Source organism: Pezoporus flaviventris, unplaced genomic scaffold (assembly GCF_033815535.1).
Source record: "Pezoporus flaviventris isolate CSIRO_AGI_PZ_B2104156 unplaced genomic scaffold, CSIRO_AGI_Pfla_v1 ptg000031l, whole genome shotgun sequence".
Classification (NCBI taxonomy): domain Eukaryota; kingdom Metazoa; phylum Chordata; class Aves; order Psittaciformes; family Psittacidae; genus Pezoporus; species Pezoporus flaviventris.
In genome coordinates this window covers 13,330,418-13,351,419 of record NW_026892579.1, presented here as the reverse complement: position 1 = coordinate 13,351,419, position 21,002 = coordinate 13,330,418, and the positions used below count along the sequence as shown (strand labels likewise).

The following is a 21,002-nucleotide window of genomic DNA, read 5'->3' as shown; positions in this document are numbered from 1 at the left end:
TCTTGTCCCCCATCATACAGAATACACACATCTTTTCATTGTCCTCCACACCCAAGTTTCCTGATAAATAAATAACCATAAAACATGAAACAAAGATATAGATGGAACTTGAAAAATACTATTTAAGCACCTTCCTCCAATGTGACCAGTGCCTGCCGCCTCCCTTACCCCTTTCTTTTGCTGTATTTACTGTGCCTCTCTTTGATTGTGGTGTTTCTCTCCAGTTCAGTAGGAAAGGAAGGAATGGGACAGTGCTCCTGATTTACAATATATCTCATCTGGATGAGGAAAGGAGGATTCATTCTGAAGGTACACATGTTAAATATTAATTGTATCTATGTCTTTACACAGTAACAAAGTAAATATACAATTTTTAACAATGTGTTTTGAAAGGTCATGAAAATATATTAAAACACATCAAATCAATAATAAGAACTTAAAGCTACTCTCAGAAAACCCTAAATGGCTACATATACGAATTATAACCATCAGAAAAAACTTCATATCAAATCATTTCTCACTTCAGTATCCTCTCATGATCTGATGGAAAGATTTTTCTGCTGTGGAAGGAAATTATTTGTTTGTGATATCAGTATAATACTGATAGTTATATTGATTCATGTTAGACTATAGACTGGTGAAGTTTTTAAAGCCTTAGCATTGCACAGCTGATGAAAACCTCTCACTGGAGCTTTTGCCTGGGCAAGGTGCACATCAGGGTCCCCCAAGTGGTGTATATTTTGCCAGATTGTGTTTAATCAAGTCATGTAATGATTACTGTAGATTAAGAGGAAGTGCTTATATTGCTTTAAATTGTCTTGACTTATTGAAATAGTTTTACTGATACATCAAAATCTTGAGCTTCCTTGAACTTCTGTACAACTCTGTTTCTCATATTCTTCTCATGTTCTTAGGAATGCAAATTTCAACACAATTTGGCCAAATTCAAACTCAGAACCTGCTTTTAACTGGTACTCCATAAGAGCCTTGGTTGAATCTTCCTGTTCATGCCAGTCACCTTTGGAACAGTCCATAGAATCATAGAATCACAGAATAGTTGGGCTTGGAAAGGACTTTAAGATCATCTAGTTCCAACCCCTCTGCCATGGGCAGGGACACCTCACACTAAACCATAGCACCCAAGGCTCTGTCCAACCTGGCCTTGAACACCACCAGGGATGAAGCATTCACAACCTCCCTGGGCAACCCATTCCAGTGCCTCACCACCCTCATAGTAAAGAACTTCTTCCTTATATCCAATCTAAACTTCCCCTGTTTAAGTTTTAACCCGTTACCCCTTGTCCTATCACTACAGTCCTTAATGAAGAGTCCCTCCCCAGCACCCTTACAGGCCCCCTTCAGATACTGGAAGGCTGCTATGAGGTCTCCACGCAGCCTTCTTTTCTCCAGGCTGAACTTTCTCAGCCTGTCTTCATATGGGAGATGCTCCAGTCACCTGATTATCCTTGTCGCCCTCCTCTGGACTTGTTCCAGCAGTTCCATGTTGTTTTTATTTTGAATCAATCATAGATTCATAAAATCACAGAATCATAGAATTGTTAGAGGTCAGAAGAGACCTTTAAAGGTCATCTAGACCATGTGGCTCCCACCTAAATTTCAAAATGTATCAATTGCTAAGTCCAGTTTATTTGAGTAAATACAATATTCTTGGTTAACACAAGTACCTTGCACAGGATGCTTCCAAAGGCAGCACATACATAGAGATTGTCTCCCTTATATAAAGGAAAAATTCTGTGGGATTTCCATTTGCAAAACCTCCCTGACTTTCCTATAACTTCCTACAGTACCAGTACAGCAACACGTTTCTTGGGAAGATCTCATAGCCCTCATGCCCCAAAGCTCACAAACCCCAGGGGTTGAACATGTCTTGCAGGCTCTCTCTAAAAGTGAATCGCTTTAACCTCAAAATTCATAAACCGAAAAGGCAACCCCATGGGTACTCCCTTCTTTGAAGCGTTAGAGGCTTGGTTTGTATTAAAAAAAAAGAAAAATCCTTAAAATTAAAAAAAAAAAAAAAAAAATCCTTAAAATCTAGAAGTTTAACAGAATAGAAACACTGTTTCAGGTGATGGATCATGTAAGGTGATTACTGAAGTCTCGCAGACTGTAAAATAGGATAACACAACGTATCTTCATTTTTTTCCTCTACCAAACACTGCAGTATCAGCCACTGTAGTCCTAAATTTAGCCAAACACCGCAATTATCAGATGTATTCAGTTGCAAAAGCTTTTGTCATTTTTGTGGTTGCCTGATGGTATACGGTTCGATCATAAAAGGGCAAATGACAGGCGGGTGTAAGAAATGAATTTTCTTCTTCTTACTGACATAGCAGGAGAAAGCCCCCTGCTGTAATATGGAAAATCTTTTATGCAAAAGAGCACAGCAACTTACAGTGCACAATCATTATGCAGATTTTTGTTTAGGTATTTTTTTCCCATTTCAGTTAAGGAAAGGGGAAAAAAAAGACGGCCTTAAAATCAAGTTTAAAAGTTCAAAACTGATTTTAGCATTAGGGTATATTTATAGGTTTAAGGGAATAGCAATTAAAATGCAATAAAGCTCTATCTAAGTATTCACATGCCCTCTTTAAATGATGCTGTTTCTCTGATGATCTTGAGGCCATTGGAGTGAATATTTTTTCACACATAGCTGAAGCAAGGTGAGAGTTAGAGAGGGGTGCTGACTCCAGCAAGAAGCAGGCAGGGCCATCCTATGTTGTGTCCACTAGAAAAACAAAGAAAAGCCTGTACGTACATTTTAGGTACGCATTTAGTATTTATACTGCTATTTCTGAGCACTATCCAAACATAAAACTGTATAGAAAAATCAACCTTCCTGCAGGATTGAAGTCAAACTGCCTTTGGCATAAATAATTCTCCTTTCCACAAGGGCGACTTTAACCCCTTCTGGTAACAAGCAAAGGTCTTAAATAAAGGGCAAATTTACACCAAGATCCTGGTGTAAAGTGGTCTTACTGCAAATAAGCATCACTCAGATTATCTACAGTGCATTCAAATGAAAACAGGAATGGCGTAAACATTTATTATTCACTAAAAGATACAGGAAACCTGCCCTTTGGCCCATATACACTGCAGGTAGGCAGGTCTCACTGGAGGGAGGGAGCAGCTTTGGCTGGCTAAAAGATGTGTGGTGGCAGAGCCTCCACCAGAGCCTCCACCAGAGCCCTAACACCACCCCCCCACAATTTCCACAGGTGCAACTGCCTCCCAGGACTTCCTCTGATACTCCCACTGGACGTGGCATGTATCCAGCTCCATAACAGAGAGGTATTTAGAGGCTGTGAAGAAGTGCAATCTCCACCAGGACCATTAATCATTGTCCAAATACTCTCAGGAGGAGAGCACTCAACAGAAGACGGGGGGGGGGGGGGGGGGGGGGGGGGGGGGGGGTTGTTCCTTCTGAGAAAACCTGAGAGATGGGAAAGGGATTCCCTCCTTCTTCTTCCCATCACTCCCATGACTCAAAACTGTTGATGGAAAAGAAGATGGGATGAGGTGGGATTCTTTTTCTGGGATTTCTAAAGTCCATGACTCTTCAGCTAAAGGGAAAATGGCCAAAAAACCTTCAAGGTAAGCATATCATTGCAAAGCCTCATAGACATAGCAGTGCCTCACACTCCCCCAGGGGCTGCTCTCACAGACCATAGAATCCTAGAATCATAGAATAGTTAGGGTTGGAAAGGACCTTACGGTCACCATGGTCTCTCAAGGAGCTTCACGGGGTCTGTCCTTTTCACAGTGCAGCTGCAAAACAGGAGAATACAGAGTAATGAGGGAAATAAAAGCTTTACATCCCTAAAATACACTTCCCATAAGGCATCGGCATAGTATTTCCAGATCAAATGCAGGGTCACTTTCAGTTTGTTAAAACGGCTTCAATTTTAACAAACAAGAAAAAAAAAAAAAAAAAGAAGTTGGGGTTTTTCACTAGTCATCTATTTATGTATTTATGTGACAATTTTCTCCAGGAAAAGCATATATATAAATTGCTTTAAAAAATCTGTTAAGTTAGGAATCCCCATTTCTACTGAAAAACTGTCTCAATGGAAAATCTCTCTGAATTACTCATAGAAAACTGAATAAATCCCAACAGCAAGGCATGCTATGAAGAAATATTTAGTTCCTTCAGAAAAAAATAACCCCTTCAATAACCAATGGCTAAAATTCAGCAGAACTGGTCCCAGCAAGTGCGAAGTAGCTATTGATTTCAATGAACCACTTCAATTTACCCCAGGTGAAGTTCTGCCCCACTGAGCTCAGGGAAACAAAATGTCACCTTTACTTTCTAAACACTCTTTCTCAAATCATATTCAGCTTGTAATAATGTGCAGAGAGTGTTTAGCTCAACATGCCTCTTACAGTTTCTGTTTGGGAGATGATTTTTCTTTTTAATTTCTCTGTCAGGCACACTTATTGAAGCGCACACGCTTCAGACAGATGCGATCTGCAAAAAAGGTATGAAAGACAGTGATTTATTTATGAAATTCCTGGTTGAGAGGATGAGGTAAGCCACACGACAATTTTAAAGCTGCTCACTACTGTAAGGCATATATGTAATATATGTAAAACATGAGGAGGGGAAGCATTGAGAATATTTGGTCACACTGCCTGCACAGGGTAGAAAAGCAATGGGGGAAAAGGGGCTGTAAGGTGGGGAAAAGGCTGTAAGGACAAGCTATGTTCTGCCTTTAAATTCACTTTTCTATCTCAGGGCCAGCAGTATTTATCATATGAGGTTTATACATAGGTCAAGTTTTTGGGTTTGAGTGTTTTATACTATGTAGTATAAACCTGAAGCTCTGCTCTGGCAGCAGAACACAAATTCACTGAATAAGAAGTCCCTGGACTGAAGCATTTTGCTTCTAACTAGACTCCTGTCCATGCCAAAATCTTTCGCTCCAAGTAAGAGGCGCTCTAAATTGCAGATGACTCCTGCCAAACCGGGCACGCTGCAGTCCCAGGACTGCCGACACTCACTGCAGACACCTTTGGTTGCATGAGTTCAGTGCCCACCTGTGCCAGCAACCCCTCCACCTGAATGTGCTCTCCCTCCACACGGCGGCTGGACCTGGCACTGCAGAAGGTGAAAGGGCCAGCAGATATGTTCCAGCAATGCCACCCTGCAGCATTTTAAGAGGGATTTCTCTCAATCCATCTCCTGCTGTTGAATGCCCCTAATGCCTCCTAACATCTGGCTCCTCTGGGAAAAGGCAGCAGGAGCATGCTCCCTTTCCATGCCACTCCATCGTATCAACAGAGACTGCCTATAACCACTGGAATAAAGTAGTTGGAGGTCATCAATGTGGAGAGGAAAAGCACCAGTTTCATGGAGGTTGCAGCTAACAGGTTCAACAAAGCAACCTGACTGATGGGAGAGAGAAAGATGCAGGGAAAAGCAGCAGGAGCTGGTGCTGAAGTGACTCACCCTGGATGGTAGAGTCAGCCAGAAATATTTCCAAACATCTTTAAAAGCCATATTTATAGAAAAGAGATATTTAAAGTATTTATTGGTCCTGTACGTAGCCTTGAGTGGGTAGCAATTTTTGCAGGCCTTTCAGCTGCAATGACATTGAGAGGGAATTGTAGAGGTAAGGTGGTAACGTGTGAACTAGCTGGTTCAGAAAGGACAGCCCATGCACAGGGACAGGATCATGAGACTGCTGATGCTGGCAAAGCTGGAGTCACTACAGTAAGGTACAACAGCAATCACAAAGAGATTGAAGCTGACCTAAATCTCACTAAGCAGGAGAGAAAAGTTGTGTTCAATACGGTGGAGAGTGGGGCTTTGGTGAAGAGATTCAAGATGTGAGCTAAAAACTAAACATGATGTCAGCCACCAGCCAAAAAGATGATCCTAACAGTAGTAGCTGGGATACATTGCCAAAGGCAGAGGTCACCATCACCACACAGGGGCCAAAAAAACTATGTTCATTTTAAAATTAGGTTTTGCTTCACTGTCTTCCTGGCACATACTATAGAAAGGAACATCAAACCCCAAGGGTAAAACAGCAAACCCATTCACACAGGGCAACGGTTCTGGGATAAAGCAGAGTTGGAAGTGGAAAGATTGGGCCAAAAATTACCAAAACAAACAGTCTGACACTGCAAGAGACAAGCCCTTGAGTTATCCAGTCTAGTTCCAGTGGTGGTGAGCAAGGCTCCCTCTGCCTTTAAAAAGGAAGAGAAGGAACTTAGGAGGCTGCCTGTATCTTCCCAGCAGTAAAAGGGGTTAGAAAAGGAGTTCTCACCAACAGTGTAAGAGCTATTGCTGGCAAGATGAGGAACTACTTAAACCACATTTGTTGTGTCTTACCTTTCTCCCCACGTGGTGGGAAAGTTAGATGGAGGGCAAGGTGAGGAGATGGCAGGTGTTGAGAGCTGTTGTGTGGATGTATATAAGAAAAGATGCCATTAGTCAAGACAGTAGATGAAAAGAGTTCTGGCAGTGCCCACAGGGTAAATCTGAAAAGGAAGATATGGCAAATGTTGGAGAAAGCCCCAGGGTGGTGAGGCCAGGGGTGGAAAGGAGATGATGAAAGAGGCACGGAGAGATACCAGATGTAAAAGATAACAACCCAGTACAATTTTGCCAAGAATAAATGCTTCTGAGCCATCACTTTGAATTTACATGTCCACCCTCCACTAGTAAAACCATTAGACAGACAAGAATTAAGAGAGAAATCACTCGCCTGCAAACAGCTTGCCGAAGACATGACATTCCTGAAGAAAAATGTACACACTCGTAAGCAGCTTACAAGAGCGAGCTATCTTACCCAGCTCACCCCCCACGAGCACTATTAAATCCACGAGAATCAGAACAAGGAAATTGTCAGGGAGAGGCTGCGATTAGCCAGGGTCTCGGCTAGAAAAATAGTTTATGAATTGTCATAAAAATTTAAAGCTCAGCCTCACATTAGCTGCTGCAGTGTCTCTGCTCCCACCTACAGTACAGTTCGTCTCTCTATCTTCATCACTGACTGCGCCAGTACAAGGGGGAAATGTTCTGAATGTTTCCCCAAAATTAAATGCTGAAACAGCATATCATTATTTTTGATATTCAAATCTATTATTAATAAGCTATACACTACAAAAAGATTCTGAACATGAGTGATACATCTCATAATTCTGACCTATTAACAGAAGTACGTGAGTCTCCGTGGACCAAAAGAACAGTTGTTAGAAAAGAAGAATCTCTTACTCAAATCAAAATAACATGACAGTTCCATGAAAGATTTCAAAATAAAAGTTAATAAGTTAATGGATTCATTTTACTGCTCCTAAGACACAGACAGTGTAGAACAGTCAGTCATCTCCTTATTAAATAATATGAATCAACGACTCCATCATGTTTGTATTAAGCAACAGGCAATAATAATGTGCTCCCTGACAGAGTATTAGGGTGAGCATGCCAGTAAGAGGACAAGGCTAAAGCACACTCTTAATTTTCTTTGGAGCCAGTGAGCACATACTTAAAAGTCTGGCTTATACCTAAGTATTACTCTGAATGAAGGGGCAGAGGCATTGCCACAGCTGAGGGCCACCATTTAAGCCAGCAAAACCTTTCTGCTTTGCAATCACTTCTAATCCTTGTGGTTTGGGTGAGACTCATCCCTCCAGCTGAATTGTCACCCACCATGCAGCAGAGTGCTGGGAGTACCCTGCACCTTTTCTCTTGGCCACCGCTGAGGGAGCCCAGGCGAGCGGCTTGAACTGGGTTGCTGACTTTTCAGTGGTGAAAATGAGGGGAGAGAAACACCACGCTCAACCTGTGCTGGAGGAAAATGTTTTGGAAAACTTTGATAAAAAAAGGATGTTTTTTCCAGTGTGGGGAGAGTAAAAATAAAATGACATTTCCTTGATACAAAAATAATTCTTCTGGCTTCTTTCATGTGCTGTAGCCCAGAAATATTCCAGGGGAGAGAGGAGGGACTCGGGAAGAAGATTGCCTTTAGGGAATGATGGAGTGACTTTCCTCAGCCCCATGGAAGTCCTGTTCGGTTTTGCCTGAATTATGTGGTTTGATAATCAAAGTCTATATATGCACAGGAGTTCTTTTAATAAGAACAAGGGGTAACAAAAAATGTTCCGTTTGAAAGTGGGCTGCATTGTACAGGCATAAGGGACTTCATTGCCTACTCAGAATAGATAGATGTGGGGGTTTTGATGTAGGAAATCAGGTGGTGAAAGGAGTGGAAACAAACGACTTGTGGTTCCTGTCATTTAAGCATGAAAGGGGCATGTGAAGAGGCATTGATTTCAGCCACACTAGGCTGAAGGGTAAGGACTATTCATACAAGTAAGGCTTTGGAGGACTGGGCTTGTAAACTGCAGCCGCTTAAACAAAAGTCTGGGGCACCTGTTTCAAGAGTCCCTAAGTCTGGTTTCTTCAAGGGCCTTCCCCTCTTAAGTCAGTGAGGATCTATCTACCCCTTCCAGAAGAGCTTTGCTTTATAGAGAGTCTTTGCCTAGGATAACAGGGGGAGGGATGAGGGAGGCAGTCTGCTGATGGGACTGTGGCCAAGCAGGACCTCTGCAGGCTGCTACCGCAGAGCTTGCTGTACCAGTGCGGGTGGCATACAGGGGCCCCCACATTTTTCATTCCCTCAGGCACTTTTGAAACTGTTGCCTTAAGCCTGCAGCAAGCTTTCAGCAGGGGTCTCTTAGGCTTTCAGCAGTTTCTAACTGTATTTATGTGCTTTATCCCTTGAGTAGGATAAACAGGTTAGCAATTAACTTTAGCTTCCTGACCTCTAGCTGGATAACCAGATCTCTAATTATATTTTCAGTGGCAGTGAATCTCAAGAGTTGTGTGACACTATCTGAAAGTTCCCATTCCTGTGTAGCATCTGCAGCTTTATGTGGAAATTGGCAGCCAGGAATGTATTGGCAAAACAGAAAGGCATTTTTCCCCCTCCCTGGTACTTCTGCCTCCTCAGCACTTCCAAACCTCCCACACTGTTGCTTGGAAAATACTTACCCTGGTAGGTGATTCCTCATACACCAGAGAGTTCACATTGAGAAGCAAAAGATTCTGAGAAATATTTTATTCAAAAATCCCTTTTATTTAATAGGATCCTTGTGGTAGGGAATATTCACAGGAGTTGAGAAACTGCAGCCAGTGATAAGCCGCATTTCCTTTAGAATTTGTTTTCAATACATTGTTTCTCAATAGAGCACTACATTGGGAGAGACTGTGGTTTTATTTCTTTGTACAGCTACAGAATCATTATTTATGGAGAAAAAACAAATGTACCACTTACTGTAGGAACATAAGTGACCTTTGGAAAGGTGATATAGTTGGAGAGACAACTCTGGAACTGGCAGGGCACATCTCAAAAACAGAGTATCTCGATGGCCTAACGCCAGAAGCTAACAGTGACAAAGCAGAGCAATTTGGAAAATCAGCTTGCTGTCATCCTGTATGCATGTAACTCTTGAAATAAAACAGTGATCTAATATAAAGGAAGTATATGGATTTACTCTGACATCAATGCCAAGCATCCATTCTAAGCAAGTGCCACACACATCCTTGTTTTAAAAGGAGTAAAATACACAGCAAATTAGCAATGCTCCCATCTCCAGAATGAGTGGTCTTTGCACTGATTTTTTCTATATGGTTTCCCGCTATCTGCACAGAAAATGCATGTCTGTGACTGACCCCACTTCATTACCCATATGAATTATCTTCTGTGAGGATGGCTCACTCCCCCCCCCCCACATTAGGATGGGGGAAGAGAATCAGAAGAGTAAAATTGAGAAAGCTTATGCTGCTGAGATAAAGACAGTTTAATAGGTAAAGCAGCAGTCATACACGCAAAGGAAAACAAGGAATTCATTCACCGGTTCCCATGGGCAGGCTGGTGTTCAGCCATCTCCAGGAAAGCAGAGCTCCATCACATGCAACAGTTACTTGGGAAGACAAACAGCATCACTCCGAATGTCCCTCCCTTCCTCCACGTTCCCCCAGCTTTATATGTGAGCATGACACTGTATGATTGGGATATCCCTTTGGTCAGTTGGGGTCAGGTGTCCTGGCTGTGTCCCCTCACAACTCCTTGTGCACCCGCAGCCACTCACTGGTGGGGTAGTGTGAGGAGCAGAAAAGGCCTTGACCCTGTTTAAGCATTGCTCAGCAATAACTAAAACATCCCTGTGTTGCCAACACTGTTTCCAGCACAAATCCAAAATGCAGCCCCAGACCAGACATCCCACTCCTGGGAGTCTGCCCTGTTTTCATGTGTGGCAGAGGTTAGAAAGGCTGAATTCTGCAACTATCTGACCAACTGCAATTACCTTTTCTGCTGTAAAGCAAAGTGATCTGTCTAAAGCAAAGTGATCAAACTAAAAGTGATCTATTCTGAGATTAAAGCTAGCAACGAAAAGTGGTGCTCATCCATTGACATAATCCAAAGGTGCCATCACACATAATCATACTTTTAATGTATAATAAAACAATACTTCATACATTTATGGAGTGGAATAAAACCAATCTATTACCAGTGCCTTTTAGTTTGGTTTAGTTTGTTCAAGAAATGATGACTTAATAAGGGTTAGGGTTAGGGTTAGAAAGCATGCAGGTCTGCATGCTTTAGAAAGCATTAGAAAGCATGCAGGTCTGAATTAGAAGTGTGAAACTGAATTTATGAAATAACCTTGGCAGTAAATAATAGCACTCCTCAAACCAGGACTCATCACACACCTGTGTGGTAGGGGATGGCAGTCAGCTTCATCACACTTAGAGTATCAATCACTCCCAGGATGCAAATTCTGTGAGATACAGAAAGATTACTTTACATAACCTGCAGAAAGTAGTTGGATCAATGCCATAAAAGCTTCAGCACAGCATTGTACAGCCTACAAGTGTCCTTAAGAGCACACCTTTTTCATTATTTTACATATGAACAGAAGTATGGCAAGTAGACCAAAGTACTAACTCTTAGCTGTGGACATACTAGGCTTCAATCAAAGATTAATTCAAAGCTTTCAGTAATGAGTGTTGACTCTTCTGGTCGGAAGTATCTCCTTACTCCAAAGCAGAAGCAAAACTCCCATGGCCTTCATTAAGGGTGGTCTTAGACCGTATGCATATTTTTCTGCTCTGCTTCTTTCTGACAACCACTGGCATTCCTGAGTGGTGCCCAAAGGAAGCTCAGACAGTACGACACACAGCTACATCCATGTGAGTTTACCATCCTAGCTGGAACTGCTGCTCTGGAAGTGTCCCCTAGGGAGAGAGATGACTTCCTGAACTGCAGCCCTACATAGACCTGCCCCTGTCTGTTCCTGCATGAGCACCCAAAGGAAATATCTGTATTTCCAAGCAGCCCAGCACCCAGTAGCTAAGCTGTTCTGAAAATTCAGCCCGTGGCTGAGGTATATATGTAAAAGTCAAATTCTCTTAAAACATCTGTCCCAAAAGGCTGGCCAAACCCTTCTGAACCCATGTCCTCAATGGCCATGCTGGGTGCTGGAGCAGGGGGAGCCAGCCTGGACACCCACTACCTCATGTGGTCAGTGTGGCAGGCAGACAGGCAACCAGGCCCTTTGCTGTGGAATTAAAACACTGCAGCCAGAAGGACACAGACTGGCTTATTTATTTTTTTCTACTACATGATATGATACTTAGGTTCCATTTACTGTACATACAGTCTCCTATTTACTCTGTTACTTGGTAAAACTGCGTTTCACAGTAAACCCCTGTTTCATGTATATTGCAAGTGATTTCTGACACCTGGATACCTTAGAAAAAAAGATGCATGAATATGCGTACGAAAAAAAATGGAGATCTCTTTTTCATTCTCTTGTTTTTTACTGTCAACAAAGAAGTATAAACGCATATACATAAAAACATAAATCTTAAAATGCATTTTATATGCTTTTTATATATTAAATAGAACTGTTTACTTTCAGTTTCTTATTTTATTCCTTTTGAAAAGAGATTAATATATAAAAAAGTTTTTAAATAAGGCATTTCACTGCCACTTCTTTTCTGTTGTACTATTTATCACTGCTTTGAGACTGCAGAAAAGAAAAAGGATGCAAATGGCACTTTATTCCATAAGTCTTTGGTCAGATTCAGCTGCCTTCCATGCTGATCAGATTTCCTTTTTTTAATTTTGGCAAGGTTTAGCTATAACCCATCTTCATATTAGACTTTGCAATATAATCCTTGTTATCTGAGCCCATTTCCACCTGTCATCACACAGGTTTTAATTTTTCTTTTCTTGTTATTTTTTTATTATTTTTTTTACTTCTTTTTTCAGGAAGGGCAAGATTCACAGATATAATCCCCACCCTAACTGATGTATTAATCATCAGGATAAAAGATGATAAATTTGGGCTGCCTGCATAAACAAAGTGAACTGTTTCTTATTTTAGAGGGGTATCTTTTTACTGAAAGCAAAAACATTGGAAACAGTTAAAATGTTATGCTTACCGGTGGCTTCCTATTAGCTCTTTATAACTTCAAACCATAAACAGCATACTGAAGAGTTACTGGAGAGGAACAAGAGCTCTTTCAACACGAGAGCAGTCAGATACAGGCAGCAGTTCTGCAAAGCCTGTGAGGGGGCACAGGGCTGGAAAGCTGGGGAGATTCAGGTGCTGCAGTCAGATCCAGAGCTAACTGAAGTCTGCTGGCCTCAGCATAATACAAGTGGAAGTCTCAATTCACTAAAAAATACCCTTACAGACACGCTTAATTCAGGGCACATCCGGTCACTGGCGTCACCCGCCTGCTGGAAATAAGGCACATGTCTAAATCCTGAGAGGAGTCTCGTACCCATTGCTATTTCCATTGGGGCTGGGGGCTGGGGGAGGACATGAGGGCTGCGAACCAGAGCGCAACAGCAACATTCATAACAGCCTTCATTCCTCTGCAATAATTCCTCTTCCTATGTTTTACAGAGCAGTCATTTAATATTTGTTTCAAGATAATTAATTTTGGAAATGCTCTTCATTAAAATTGAACAGAATGTCATGTGTTCTGCATGCACCACAGGAGCCCAGGTAACCTGGGTCTTATGCTGTGCAAAGATGGAGGTAGAGGAGCTATAGATAGGATGGAGAGCATGCAGATTTGTAAGATTGTTTTTAAAATGGGAATGAACTGACAAACCTAATTTTCCTTGGCGCAGCGATGGCTCACGTCTACTCAAGAATTAGTAGATAAAAAAGTGTTGCATATTCAGTGTGGAACCGAGACTTCTGCCTTTGCAGCGTCATTACTGAAGATTACGAAGCATATAAGGCCAGAAAAATAATAAACCCCTGTTTCCAAGAGTTACTCTCACTCTGTTCACCTCTTTGGAGCTTGACTGCAGTGACTGAGAAGGAGGAAGAAAACAGCAGTCAAACCAAGGCTCTGGCTATAAGGCTGCTACAGCTGCTCTGTGCCCATTTGCACAGACAAGCTGGGCCATGGGAAACTTCTGCAGCCTCTTCCAGCAACAGCATGTCTTGATGGGCCAGGAAGGTCAGGGTGAGCACCAGCCATCATGACAAGGAACAATACAACTTTAACTGGTGTCTGTGGCTTATCACTGAAAAGTTTTAGGGCATCTGGTGAGGATAACTCCATGTTGCATTGCATAATGCCATTCAACTCAACGCTGCACTGCATAATGCTGTTCTCTGTTTTCCCCAACAAAATAAAAAGGTGATGGCTTCTTTCACTTCCAGCCAGAAGAAAGAGCGTAATGAGCTTGTGCTCCAGCAAATAAGAGGTCAGATTTCCTTTCCTGGTGAGGGCTAATTTTCAATGACAAATGAAGTGTTCCACCCACATTATGAGGGAGGCTTTGGGATGAAAATAATGCACACACAATGTGTGGTTATTATCTGTCATTGCCATGTGCAACTAAAACCTTTTAAAAAGCATTTGGTCTTTTGATCAAACTCTTCACAAGGGATCACTCAAATTTGGATGTCCAGTCCTAGTCAGCTGGGGCCAGATACGTGATCACACAAGCACATTTTAATTTATGTAGAGAAACTTAATTCTGGCATGCTGTAACTTTTGAAGGCTCAATTATTCAACCTTCATACCCCTCAGACAGATGGAATTCAGGAGGAGGAGAACTTTATTACTTGTTTTAAAATAAATGTATCACTGGGTAGAAGAATTAAGTCTTCCACTCACAATTAGCTCTGTGGAACCATTTCTTACTTGAAATAATGGCAGTAACAGGCTGTTATCTTCTAAGTGACACTCACCAGAAGTGTGTGGCAGCATGTCCAAGGCTAGCGCATCCACTGCTACTTGAAAGTCAGAACACAAGAGCTGAGAGACAACAGTCTTGGATCCTGCCCCTTGGATCCCCCCATTCAGCATCATATTCTGTCCTACTTCAGGCCCTGATGCTTCCCTCATTCTCTTAATCTCATCCAACTCCTGCTCTGCTTTCCCCTTTCTCCTCTTTTCTTGTCTGAACCTGCATCCTCCCTCTGTCTTTCTGCACTTCTGGGAGTTTCCTCCTCTCCATATTCCAGAGGCATTCCAGAAGACAAAAAACATAAGATCACAAGAGAGTGACCACTACTGGCAATTCCCCCACCCAGAAACGCAGAAACTTAAAGTCACCATAAAGAGAGGTTGCAGGGAAAACCTCCCCAACCCACTCACTTGGGATCTCTTTCTCCTTCTACAATCTAATCATGACAGGGTAAGGAGAGAGGGTGGAGCATGTTAAATGTATACGGAGCCTGCAAGGACTGTATCTGGCCCAGCCTCAACAAGCAGCTGTAAAGTGGCATTTTCAGAAATATCAGAGCTTGGTTAAAGGCACTTCCTTGTCCTAGAGAATGCCGAGTTTCTGTACCAAAGCATATTGTGCCAGATCTTCCCAATGAAGTAATTGTGGTATTTTTTTTTAGGATGTTCAAATATATCATTTTCCCCTAATTTCATTCACTAAAATGACTGAACCACAAAACTGTTTCCAGAGTAGTTTGCCGGGAGTCAAGGACTAGCTGAAAAAGAAAGCTCTTTCGTTGTTGTAATCTTGGCAAAGCTATAAACAATACTGCCAGTCCCAAGCATTAAGAAACTACAAATCAGGCCATGCACAAGAAGCCCCATAGATCAGCTGTAAAACTGTTTTTCAAATAGTAGTAGAAGCAGGCACCTGCAGTTGAGGTGGTTATCTTTCTCATTGCATTCACAAGGCTTCCCTTTCAAACTTTGCAACTTTGAAAACAAGATGCTTTTTTGTTTGAAATGAAAGATAGGCTGCTTATATTTTCACTTGTCTCCTGGATCTTGATCTGGATGAAAACATCAAGCACTGAAACACTCGAATCAAGACAGATGGCAAAACTACATAAGCAGAAGGAAGCAGAATCTTATGGTGAAAAGCATCAGGGAGCCTATCTATAGATGATAGCACCAGTGTGTCCATCATACTCCTTATTTCTCTCATAATAAAATTGCAGCCAATTAATCCTGACTCTGTGGTTAGTTACATGTTCCTTTCCACCACTTTGGATAAGATTACATAAGTGGTGATTTAGGGGTATCAGTACTCAGTATAGCAAGAATAGGTTCAACTTCTTGCCCTGATCTTCTTCCTATCCTGCAGCGTGTCTGTTTTCTTACCTAAAGCTACAATAAGAAAACGTTATAACATTTCTAAATGGCAGATCCCCTAAAAAAGTCCCAGTGAAGTCTATAGTGGTGGGCATAAACACAGGGATCAAACTGAGCCAGCAGCTTACATGAGATGGGTCACACCTTTTTGGGGTCAGGCTCTGCAGAGATGCATGCAGCAGCAAGCGCACCTTTGTGCAACTCCAAGCATGCCAGGGGCTCGCTGGCAGCTCCAGCTGCAGTGGAGACAAGAAGCATACCCTGTCTGCCATGTTTGCAAGAAAGGATGCTGAGAAGCTTACCAGACAAGCAGCTTCCATCGATGCCACACCTGGCTGCCCTGGGGAGCAGGGTGAAACTCTATGGAAGAGGGACCGCAAAGGGATGTCTCCTGAAAATACTCCTCTCCAGTCCCATCCTTCCTCTTCTACGGGGTCATCACACTAGCTGCTATAGCTGCTTTTGCATCTGCTCTTTCCCCAGAAAGTGAACCTATGCATAACATAGTATGTGGTGACTTGATATCTAGAGGATTTGTTAAGAGAAGAATAGACATGAAAAAGACAATTAAACAGACACTTGTTCCTGCACTCCTATATTCCTGCAGCTTCCAGAAGAGTTTCCTGAATATGTACCTAATCCCTTCCCTGCCCACTTTCTAAAAGGCACACTAACTTTGACAACTGCAAGACAAGGATATTCCTAATGCACCCAAAACTTCCCGGGGCATATATTGGATGGAATTGATATCACAGGCAGCAAGATATGGGGCAGTAGTCCGATAGTAATAAACCAAGCTATATGGGCATAGAGATGGAAAGAGAGATGCAAAATGTACAGGGCAAGAATCCCAAATCTTCTTTTTTTAAAGAAGGGGAACATTTCAAAGCAAGTATCGGGCGCCTGTTGTTACATGCTAAAGGGGAAATCTTCCCACCAGATCCACAGGGCAGGTCTGAGATAAGCAGCTGGAACGATAAGTTATCTCAGTTGTGATTCAGGAAATGTAGATGCTTCAGAAGCTAATGGTGTGTCAGCAGGGAAACAGACACACAGTGGACTGGGGTTAAGTAAGCCTGGGAAGGTGTTTATTCATGTATAACATTTGCAGAGAAGGTGACTCCCTACCTCGTTCCTGGCTGCCCAGAGAAGCTGCTTATAACCGAAAATATGCTTGGTGAAGCCAAGTGGAAAGGTCAGGGGGCCGATCCCAACCATGACACCCCTCCTGTCAGAGCTGGTACTCCCTGTCACAGTATACATCCCAGGAAGGACAGAGGCTCATCCACCTGTGCCTGCTGGCCACTGCACCTCAGCATAACCCAGCCAGGCTCCTGCCGCAGCACTGGCAGAGGGGACCACTGCCAGCCTTCAGAGAGCACAATGTGCTGCAGCTCAGAATTAGAGGTCACTTGCGCATCCTTCTGCATCGGGCTGGATCAACTGTAGCTGAACCATTCCCAGCAGACACTTGTCCAATCTATTTTCAAAATCCTCCCACTGCCATTCTAGGCAATCTATTCTTGTGCTTTGCAACTGAAAGTTAGAAATCTGTTCTTAATGTCTAGTCTAAATCATAAGTCAACTTTAAAAATGACAAGTACAGTTAAAAGTTTCAGGATTTTCCTAATAATAAATGTGGTTTTCATTTCATTTCTCTGTTGGTTGCTGCACATTCAGGGTAGTTTCAAATCACTTTTTAAAGCATCCCTCTAGAATCATGATATATAGAAATGATATTTTTTATTTTTCACAAGAGCCGAGATTGTCATTTAATTACATAAATCCAGGAGTAGGAGATTTAAGGGGGAAAAAAATGGTGATAAAGTCCTGTGAGAGATGCCAACACTTAATATAGCTGTAGAAGGCTTTTTTTTTTAATCCGTATGCCTCACAGACCCATTGCCCAAAAATGTTCTGAAGTGACGGCAAAGTCAAGCAGAAAAGACATCTCACCCATAACTAATAGAGGAAAGTATCTCAGGTGTGGGAAATATGTATTCCTATGTATGTGCATACATATTCCTTCATTTACCTCTCATCAAAATCCACTTTAACTATCCCAATCATGTGAACACTGCCTTTCAGCAGACATTTCACAAGATACCATTCAAATGAGTTAATAGCAAGAGAAGCAGTTTCCTCCTGCCTCGCCAAAGGTGAACCCATATGAAACCACCACTTCGTTCTGGTGCTTGAATCCAAAACTATTATTCAAAAGTAACTGGACTCACTCTCTGCTTCAAGGTTTTTAAAAGAGCAGCCTTGGCTTGCTTACCAACCCCAATGCAAATGCAGAAGCTCAACGAAAACACCAACAGGATCTTTTACGTCACAGAACTAGATATGAAGGAAAACTACAGTGCCACAACTTTCTAGATACATATGGCTGGGCACTGAATTATCCCTGGAGAGCACCACATTCAAAACTTACATCCTCAAAGCTTGTTATTTATCACTGGAAATGCCTAGCTTTTTAACTAAGGCATCACATTAATTTTGCTCAACTTTAGCATCCTCGGTGTAGTCAGCTGTATCTGAGTTACTTACCCTAGGCACTGCGTTCCATCCCAGAGCAGACACAGCAGATGAGCTGTGTCTCCTGATGACTGAAAATGGTCCCTGCATTGCAGACATCTCAAGTTAGGTGACACGATCCTCACCCTCGCTGCCTGCATCCTGCTCTCCAAAATCACCCGGGAAAGAGAAGAGAAGAGAACAATTCTTGATAAGAGAAGAGAAACTGCCATTGCTCACCATTTTTTATTAGCAGGCTGAGGCCAGCCAGCATGCCCCTCCAGAGGTGCCCACTTACCACAATTGTAATTACGATAACTTGGAGTGCTGTTACAGACTGAGGATTCCCTTGGAAATGCAGGTATCTCAAAATTAGGCATTGTAACCCTGAGCTTCAGCCTCCTTCTAGGTGTCTCACCTAAAGTGTTGTTCTGGTGTCTTTTCTGTACCCTCAGCAAACACATGGGAGGGAAGGGGGCTTATGGTTATCCTAAGCAATTTAATTATCATTTTTACCACATCACATCTAACATCTAGCATGCAGATACCATCTTTGTATGCCTCTGAATAAATAAATGTATATATGTATATTTTTATATATGTAGCAAGTGCCTTTTTTGTTTAGGAACATAATAGCAAATTACATTAAAATCAAAAATCACTATGATCTTGTCTTCTGCAGGCTAACCTAAGAAAATAAATATGGTCCAATGCAAGGTCCAAGAGACTTACAGTTCTCTTACTTACTCCACCTGAAGCCAGTCCCTCTCAATCTGTTCTCCACTCCTTGGACTTCTCTCTTTGCTCCACCGCAGATGAAAATTCTGCCTGTGCCTGCTTTCCCACCATGTCCCAACCCTTTCTTTATGGCTCAAGAAGTCTGAGACTCCTTTACCCAGCCAGTCCTAGGTACTCCAGCTCTCCACACAGCTTCTCACTTACTTGGAGTGCCCTCATTAAGCTTTCCTTTTCTTTCAGACAGCGGGATCCTCCTCCCAACCCTCAGACCCAGGTGCCTTCTTCACCCAGCTCTAATTTCTTTGCCAAACCATTACTACTCCACTTTTCTCATTTTCAGCTCTCACTCCTAACCTGAAGGCCAAGTCATAGTTTCTCTCCCCTTCCAACTTCCAGAGGGGAACCAAAATCTGTGCCTCCATGCTCTCCTTTTTTCACGCTATCCCTTCCCCTCCACCTCTGTGCCAGGGAGTTCTGCGGTCTGGCCCACATGCTTGCCAATAACAAGTCTCCCCGGAAGCAGCACAGAGCAGGTGGGAAGGGAAGGGGCAGCCTGTGCATTTCCAGCAGCACAGCACTCAGTTACTGAGGGTGCCTGCATGCATTCAGAAAAGTGAGCAAATTAAGGTTTTGCAGGGAGAGAAGAACCTTCAAATACGTCTGTTGCTGCTTTGCTGCATACATACAACCTGGGCTTTTTCCAGACCTTTTTGACTTGACTTGACTGGCATAACTGCTTTTCTTTGCATCCTGGAAGTTGAATGCCATGATCTTTGTTCTCACTGCTAAAGATCTGGGTAACAACAGAAAATTTTGCCCTTGTTCATATAATCTAGAAACATTATAATCAGTATTTCTTTCCATAGAAATATCAGGCAGCTACAACAAGAGGTAGCTCTTCCATTCCCACCTGTAATGACCAGGATGCGTTTAGATTGGAAGCAAAGAAAAGAGTGATGTTTTCATCTCCTACTTCTTTTTTTCAGCAGCCATGAACATGGACGTCTTCCAAAGCAATATGTGAACACTGGATGTTGACCAGACTTTTGTGGATGTTTACTAAAGAAATACGTTGGTTTAGTGTAAAAAGTGGCTAAAACAAAAAGGAAGAAATGAAATATCAGGGTAGGAGCACAAGAAGCCCTGCAAGAAACATCTGAGATCTAGTAGAAGCCACTAATGCCCCCAAATTGCTCTTGAGTAGTTCAGTCTAACCATGATGCACCACCCCAAGAGGTTTGAACAGTCAACACCAAAACTCTGGAGCAGAAGGACTTACTCAAAGACCCTTCTGGCTGCATAAAGACCTTCTCTTTTGAAAGTAGAGCAGGTTGTTGTGAAGCCAAGGAGGAGAAAGCAAACTGACACGGGGTCCCCCAAGATTATCAGTCCCAAATGCAAAAGTTACTGTCAGCTCGAAAATGCTTTCCTGACATGCTGAAGACAAAAATCATGCATTGCCAACCACCCTCACCACACATCCCAAAACGTGCCATATGGCTGAAAGTACTACAACTGATTTTGCCATTCCTTGGGTTCTGGTGTGAATTGACAATGAGTCTAACATATAAATTACATCATCTTTTAACTTTTTGTGATGTATAACATTGGACAGCTTTGTCTGGGACAATCCATCATGAACTAGTCTTGTTGACATTTTGGATTCTCTCTTCTGACCTTGTCCTTTCAGCACAGGCATAATTGTGCTTATGATAATTTTATTCCCAGTTAGGCAGTGATTTTGCACACCTTTGAGTTACAGCATCACTAAGAAGCCAGTTCTCTGTATGACTGCTGAAACAAGGCACCTTGAACCAATTTATGCTGAAGCGCAGTCCGGTGGCGTAGCAGTAAATAAAAGTGGGTAAACTCACCTCTCTCAGTGCGCATAAGTAGGTTAACTCCTTTAGTTGTGTTTACTGTTGACTATACCACAGGTGCAATCTCAGCTGGGGGCTCCCTACTGAGGAAACACCAACCATATGTTTGCACAGCAGACAACAGTGAAGAGAGGGGAGTTGTACAAGCCAGTCATCATGATATGAAGGGTCTAGCAGGCACAGGGGAGGGATGCAGGCTCCTTTCTACCACCCAGCTCACGTGCAGAGAACCTCCCATT

At 42.5% G+C, this 21,002-nt stretch overlaps 1 long non-coding RNA gene across 1 annotated transcript; it reads right to left on the bottom strand.

Moving 5' to 3' along the window:
* Nucleotides 1-2,035: 2,035 nt before the first annotated feature.
* Nucleotides 2,036-19,410, bottom strand: LOC133272766 (uncharacterized). Its single transcript, XR_009744563.1, has 3 exons — nucleotides 18,179-19,410; nucleotides 10,742-10,809; nucleotides 2,036-2,746 (listed from the first exon to the last, which is right to left on the bottom strand). It is a non-coding gene; the product is annotated as an uncharacterized LOC133272766 (long non-coding RNA).
* Between the last annotated feature and the right edge of the window lie 1,592 nt (nucleotides 19,411-21,002).